The sequence below is a fragment of the Semicossyphus pulcher genome, unplaced genomic scaffold (genome assembly GCF_022749685.1).
Source record: "Semicossyphus pulcher isolate SPU_LCO1_2020_fin unplaced genomic scaffold, fSemPul1.0.p SCAF_5, whole genome shotgun sequence".
Taxonomy (NCBI): Eukaryota; Metazoa; Chordata; class Actinopteri; order Labriformes; family Labridae; genus Semicossyphus; species Semicossyphus pulcher.
Genome location: NW_027211726.1, coordinates 11,640,233 through 11,647,705, shown reverse-complemented (window position 1 = coordinate 11,647,705; position 7,473 = coordinate 11,640,233).

The following is a 7,473-nucleotide window of genomic DNA, read 5'->3' as shown; positions in this document are numbered from 1 at the left end:
CCACTATAAAATCTTCAATGTTTACTAACCCTGTCTCTGGCACGTTTGTGACGTCAGAAGGTGACGCAGCAGAGAAGAGACCGACAGGAGGATACTCCACTGGCAATGGGAAAAGAGACAATCGGCATCTATAAGCGGGTCTTCCTGCGTCTCAAAAACCCTCGTTAACACGCTAATTTTAGTGGGAAAGGAGTATATGTGTAGTAAGTAAAAATTAGATCTGCTTCACACTGAAATATAGTTATCAAATGCTGTAGAAAATGTCTTAAACATAAAAAGAATTGCTGTGTTTATGCTTCTACCTCATACTGCCACATCTGACAGTATGCCACCTGCTCACTATCCCTTATTTAATGATATGTGAAGGTGTGCTGCTTCAACTGTAACCGTTTAAATAAGCTTGTCTAAATGTTTTTAATCTCAGATTACCAAATCCATAAACTGTCTAAATGAAGTGATACCTGAGTAATAAGGCCTAAGATGGATCAACAGAAACAGGTACAACATTGAGACGTTCAGTGAGGAGGTGAAAGTGACTCTGTTCTAAACACTCGACTGATTTTTACTGTCGACTTGGAATAATGTCCTCAGACACACAAAGTGGCTGCTTACTCATTGGTCACACCTCAGGGAAAATGAGTTAAGTCCACTTTACGTCCACTTGAGTTGAGGCTTCAGTGAAAACAGTTCGGGAGTCTCTCCAACGTGCCATTCTTACTTTCACACAGAGGCAGCCGCGGTGGTCTTAAGCTGTTGGATTTATTCCTCGTCGTTCTTTTGTTGTGTGTTTAGCCACCGTGCCAAGCAGATTGCTGTTCCTTGTCTGCCTCTCAGAATAGACGGATGGATTTGGAATTTCAAACAATGTTACATAACGAAAAAAAAAAGGAAAACAAAGTAACAGCTTCAAATCAAGACTCCTAACGCTGTTAATGCATGGAAGTCCTAGATTATCCCGTCTCTGTGAAGCACTTTGAGTTGCACTGAATTGCAACATTCTCCAGAGAAACTAAAGACCTTTTATGCTTATTATTTCTTAAAGAAGAGAGAGTTAATTTATTGAATAACATCACACGACAGTTCCACCCAAAGTGCACTTCTGCTGTGTCAAGTACTTTTAGTCTCTCTTTTTGCATTTTCAGTACAATTTATTGGAGCTCTATAAAGGTGAGGAAAATAAGAGCTGTCTAAAATAATCAGCGTCTGGATAATGCAGTATGTTGGTTTCAACCTCATGTCATTAAGGCAGATTCATCACATTAAAGTGGGGGTATTCTGCTAATTTCAAGCTTTCACTCTGTGATACCTGTGGAGTAGCTTAGCGTAATTCACAGTTAAAGAAACTCCTCATTTTTCTCACGCTGGTGCTCTGTGCAGGCCCTCATACAGCCTCGGCCTGAAACGACTCAGTCAGCTCTGTCCCTTTAAGAAACCCCGCCCCTACAAGCCCGCTTTCTTCTGACTGGCCAGCTCTCCGAAGCCTGCCGAGGCTGCACTTTGTGACATCACAAATTGCAGCGTGTAGAAAAAACTGTGTGAAACCTGGCGTTCACAGCAGCCTGCAGACTGAGCCGAGACGCCTGGGGATTACTCCAACATACTTTTACCTACAGATTTGAAACTTCACCCATGTTTAGTCTGGACATCCAACATTGCAACATTATATATATGTCTTAAAATGTGAAACAGCATAATACCCCCTCTTTAAAAGCATGTTAATTTCTGCAGTCATCCTGATTCTTCTGACATTATTCGACCAGCGCTTTGGGCCCTTGTTACCTAAAGAAAAACAACTGAAGATGTCTCAGCGTGGGTTATGAGGTGTAATGTTTTTAACAGAAAGAACATCACAAGCTCGAGGTGTAGGATTAAAAAGAAGTCGGTGTTAAGAGGTTTGGGTGACTAATTAAAGATGCTATCAAGCTGCGTTATGGGCAATGTAGTGTTTAACGACTTAACAGGTATTTTTATTATGGACTAACCAGTTGATAATATTTATTAAAGGCCCCCTCCAGTGAGAATCAAGTGTTTAACCTTGTAAACATCTCCATGTGGTGTTCTTCATGTGCTACAAGACATATCAGGGACAACATCAGCAGTCATCTCCACGGCTGGGCCTGTCTGCTTTTAAACTGCAGCGTACCAAGGACAGGCTGAACAACACGTTTTCAGATTGGCAGGTTTGAGGCGTCACAAACCTAAGGAGCCAATCCCGTTAATGGACGGGGTGACGCTATGCATATCATTATGTGTAACCTATGGCAACCACTTCAGCGATGTGCGAACCAGCTGTAACCGTGATCGTAATTTTTGCAAACTCACTGCTGACTACTAACGTTACAAATTACCACATTTCAAGCTAGCTAAGTTTCAACAAGTTGCCACTAAACGATGGCAGAGACGTGTTTTGTTGGGGCGGTTGGAAATTTGCATAGTGGGCGGGGCCTATGCAGATTCAGCAGGGAGAAGGAAGAAGAAGCCTCGGGAGGATTTTTACAAGGTAATTAAACGTCTTTTGAAAAAACATAGACACAATTTATTATTTCAAGCAGAGCATTTTACATGTCTTAAAACAGGACTGCAGCTGGTCTTTAAGTCTATTAAATGACAAATATAAAGATTTAAAAAGGTCACTACGGTTCCAGAGAGACATTTTTGCTTGAAATCGTACTGAAAAGATGAATCAATTATCCAAATAATGGCATATAATGTTCTTTGGATCGACTTCTAGCGTAACTGTTTGATTGTTACAGCAAAAATCAGGATATTTTGACTTCTGCTGCTGATCAATCTGTTTTTAATCTGTCTTTTTGGAGTCCCCCGATTTTATGAGAGCAATAAAGGTCGCTGGCCTACCCCTCTAAAAATATATGACCAGAAAAAGCTTAGTTCATTACTCACTGTGAAAGTGACATAGATAAAAAATGTATTGACTTCCTGGGGTTGGAAAATAAGTTACTTAGTGATGGAAGTAATTTTACACCTCTGCCAATACTTGTGGGTCCCTGAGCAGGAATCTGCTGAGAGGATGAATGAATGAAGTAATTTGCAGCTCACCTTGGCAGGTTGGATCCATTTCATACTATCATCTTCTACCAGTCAAGTAAGACTCAGTCCACTCATAATCAGAGGATAACAGTAGCCAGCACTGTAGGGAGCAGGCAGCCACCCTTGACTTATTGGTTAAGAGGCCTTTGTTCCTCAGGGCGGACGCCTCGTCGCCACTTAACCTTGTGACCGCGCTGGTTAAACAGCGGTCTGTAAAGTGACTGAATGTGGCTTGGCAGGATTAATCAAGCCTAACGACACATCTGTAGGGAGGCTGCTGGGGAGGAGGGAGCATCAATCACTGTGCGGAGCATCTCCCTCTCTCTCCCTCTCTCTCTCTCTCTCTGCTTCTCGTCAGCCGTATCGACCAGCGCTTTGGGCCCTTGGTAATTAAAAGGCATTGATCGGCCTCAGCCGCAAGATGTTGGGATGCGATCATGCAGCAGAGCACAGTGGGACCCTTCGAGAAAACAGGTGTGCATTTGAATATGTGTCTCAACATGTATGTAATCAGCATGTTGGTTTAAATACATTATGAACACTTACCCTGTGTATCCCTGGCTGTGTTTTTGTAGGCTTTGTATTTGGAGGTTGTTTCGTAGGCTTCTTTCTGGTTCATTCATATGCTTTGCAGTGATTGCATCTTCTCAGCTTACGTATCACCAACCCATTCACACAGTCTCAGAGCCGTGTGAGGCCCTAATGTGCCTCCAGTGAGCTTCAGCTGAATTACCCATATGGTAATATGTCCGGGCGCACTCTTACTAAATGAGATTTTCTGGTTGAAAACAAACAAAAACAATGTATTGATTCTGTGCATACGCAAACCCTGGAGCTCATCTTCTCCATGGACTACACACTCGCGCGCACACACACACACATTCTCTCTCTTCTTTTATTCCATCTGAGTGAACACAGTAAATCTAAGTGCTGCTAGATTGCTAGCGCTGCACATTTTTCAACCTCGGAGAGAAAGAGAGTTAACAGGGAGCCTTTGCCCAGGCTGAATAAGGACTACCTTCTACTATAAATACACCCCCGACTCTGTACTCAGTCTGACATACTGACTGGGTGACACAGCGAAGGCCACACACACACGCTTGATGGACTTTCATGAAAATATGTCTCTAATTTCTGTTTATTTCTGGAGTATATATTTTCCTTGCCGTGTGATATACTGCAGTGGCCTTTCATTTGATGTCTGTGACTGAGTTATACTTGTCTGAGCCCCCATCTCCCCTGCCTCTGTCCCTCATAAATCCGATGAATTACCCAGTATGCCCCCCTCTTTCCTCCATTTACTCTCCCCTTCTCTTCCTCTCCTCCCATCCCATCCCCCTCCTCCCTCGTCTCTCCTTCCTGAACGAGTGATCAATTAAGGCCCTGTCCAGCTCCCACTGCGCGTCAGCACTTTCTCTCCTCCTCTTACCCCCTCGCTCTGTCATTTTTCTCTTCTTTTTGGGTGTCGGGCCAGACAACATGGAGAGAGATAGCGCGCAGACCAGAGGTTGTATTAAAAAAAAAAGAGAGAATCCTTTATTTTCAGGATGACAAATGCTCTGTACAGATGTGAGTGTTTAGGTTGTCAGAATGTGCTGGAAGGAGAGCATCCTTCTGCAAATCCCCCCGGCAGGAAGTTTGCTTTCCGCCTGCCAGGAGAGTTGACTTTAGAGAGGAAGAGAGAGGAGACAGAAGATGAAGACAGGTACTGAGATAAATTGAACACCTGTCTCTTCACTCTATGTAGCAGGTCACAGTGAGAGGATACATGTACAGTCACTTAAGACAGTGTTGGTCAGGAATGTGGTAAACATTTTGGATCCTTGTGTTTAAGCTAATGCTTAAACAATAAGGCTGCTGCAATTCTATATGTTTCTTCAAGCCATTAAATCACATGAAAAGACCAAAACCAACAACACATTTATCCCATAATTGCCTGCGTTTACTCCTCTGTGCTTTTAGTCTTGCATGGCCAGACACGTCCCCACACTGTGCTGTGCCTGCACTGGACAAGGGGCTGAACCCATCATGACTCCGCACTAGTTTGTTTTTCATCAAACCAAACATAAATGCCCCCGACTATGCTAATGCAGCTATGTTGCCGTGTCAAGAGGGAACTCATTTGCATGTAGGGAAGCCAGCCCGGGCTGGATACATCTCTGCAAAAGAAACCTCAGTATACAACCTCAAAAAAAGTACACAAAGTAAGGATTAAAGATCTAAGACCACATCTTATTGAATGGTGCAAAACTTAATCAAATCTTTCTATTTTTTAGTGTTTCCATTGCTAGCTCAGAGGTGATTCTTAAAATCCTAACACGCAGTTAGCATTAAGGCCTGTGTCCACTAACTGTGTTTTTTTGCGCTGGCAGCGCCAATGGCATCAATTTCAGAGCGCTTCTCACCGGCGCTCACTGTTGCTAGGGGACAAAAATGTAGGCACTTCCACTTTCAGTAGTGACCATTAAATCTGTGTTAAATTTCTCTGTGTGATTAATGCTGCGTTCACATGGATTCAGGCAGACGGCAGACGGACAAACACCTTTTGGACAGCACGGGAAAAGCAAACAAACACTCAGACGGAATGACAGGCCTGCAAAACCAAATGCTGTCTACTGTTACCGTTGCCAGCAATCCCTGCCGGCCGCACCACATCTGGCTTGCTGTCTACCGTCTGCCTGAATCCCTGTGAACGCAGCATAATATTTGCTTTTATTCAAGCTAATTTTACATAGAACACATTAAAACAATGGAAAGGAATTGTGTCCTGGCGTTAGCAGCAGCTCTACACCTGGGAATTGTACCCTCATAAAAACAAAAAGGACTAGCTTCTCTTTCACCATTGTTGGTGACAAAGTTGATATCCTGCCCCTTCTTTATTTTGATTGGTCAGTGAGGGAGAAGTGACATTGACGAGCACAAAAGTTGAACTATTTTCAACTGAGAGCGCTGTGAGCCCAGTGACAAAAAAACAGCTGATGTAGAGGGCGTTTTTGCACTTAGGAACGCCGTTAGTGGACACAGGCCCTTAAGCCCTCAACCTCAACTAGCAATGCGGCAAAATGTTGCATGGGGTCAGCATGTTCTTTCTTATAAATTGTTCAAAGTAGTTAATTTAAAGTCAATCCCATGTACACCGTTCTCTTACTATAAATAATTCCTAGAGCGCCAAATGCGTATTAATCCACAGCTGAAAATAGTCCCCAACAAATGCGATACTTTCTCATGTTGACTAGCGTTTGCTAAAAACTACAACGCCCACCTGTGTTAAGAAAAAATGCCTTCTTTTAAAAAAAAAAAAACAATTAAATTTGTAGTTGTCTTTATTGGGATAACTGTGCGTGGGGCTGTGTCACAGACAGTGTAGGAAAGTACTGAGAAACAGACTAAACATATTGTAGGTTTAGGTTTTTTCATTAGATTTCTGACAATACAAAAATATATAGAGTAACTCTAGTCTTATCCGTTAAAGGGTAGTTTGTCTTCTTTATGTCTCTGCTTACTATTTGAATTCATGGTTGAATGCTAAGCTTAGCATAGCTCAATTCACAGGACATTTAAATGCAGGGAAACACACTTTATCTAGAGGTTAACACTAAAACATTTGTTTTCATCGGTCATGTTCTTCTCTTTAAAAAAGAACAATGAGGGCGTTATAGGCATGACACAATAAAGTACTATTTATACTAACAGCACTGATTCCCAAACAGAGAAAAATCCTAGTGCTGGAACTATTTCTTCTGATACATCTGTACTCGTCTTGTCAGTAGCTGTGCCCCATAGCTGTATCCACATGATAACTGATATTGAAGAGAAAACGACACTATCTTGGAATCAGTGACGCTCTGGGAGACTCAGAAATTATACAGAGAAGAGATGTTAAAGGTACTCCTGCAGCTGGATTCCTGTTGCTTAGAGCGGTTTTGAATGACTCATCCTTCTCTTATAATATTGGGCTGTGTCCAAAATCACTCCCTCAGTCTTTAGCGCTTTCACTATTCGCCTGATAATAGACACTCAATCGTTTACTCTGCTTCAGACACGCATGAATCATCATCAAATGTGACATTTTGCATCATGGGATTGTTTGCAGAAATGTAAAATTTGACATCCATCACATGGTGGCCATTTTTTATCTGCCATCATTGCTCAGATTAGGAAGGTCAAATGCTGTTACAGTTTTTTCCCGCTGTGTTCCACATTTACAAATCATATAAATGTACAAACGTTTATCATTTCATAGAAAAACACAATGCTAGTGAAAACCTGGAGGGACATCTGGGTATCGAAGCTTTAAGTCAAATCAACATATTCACCAATGCTTAACCTTAGCTACTGTCAGACAAAAGCTAATGTAAGCATTAAACCACTGCCTAGCTAACATCACCGTTTGATAGTGTTACACAATACAAGAGGAAAGGTGTT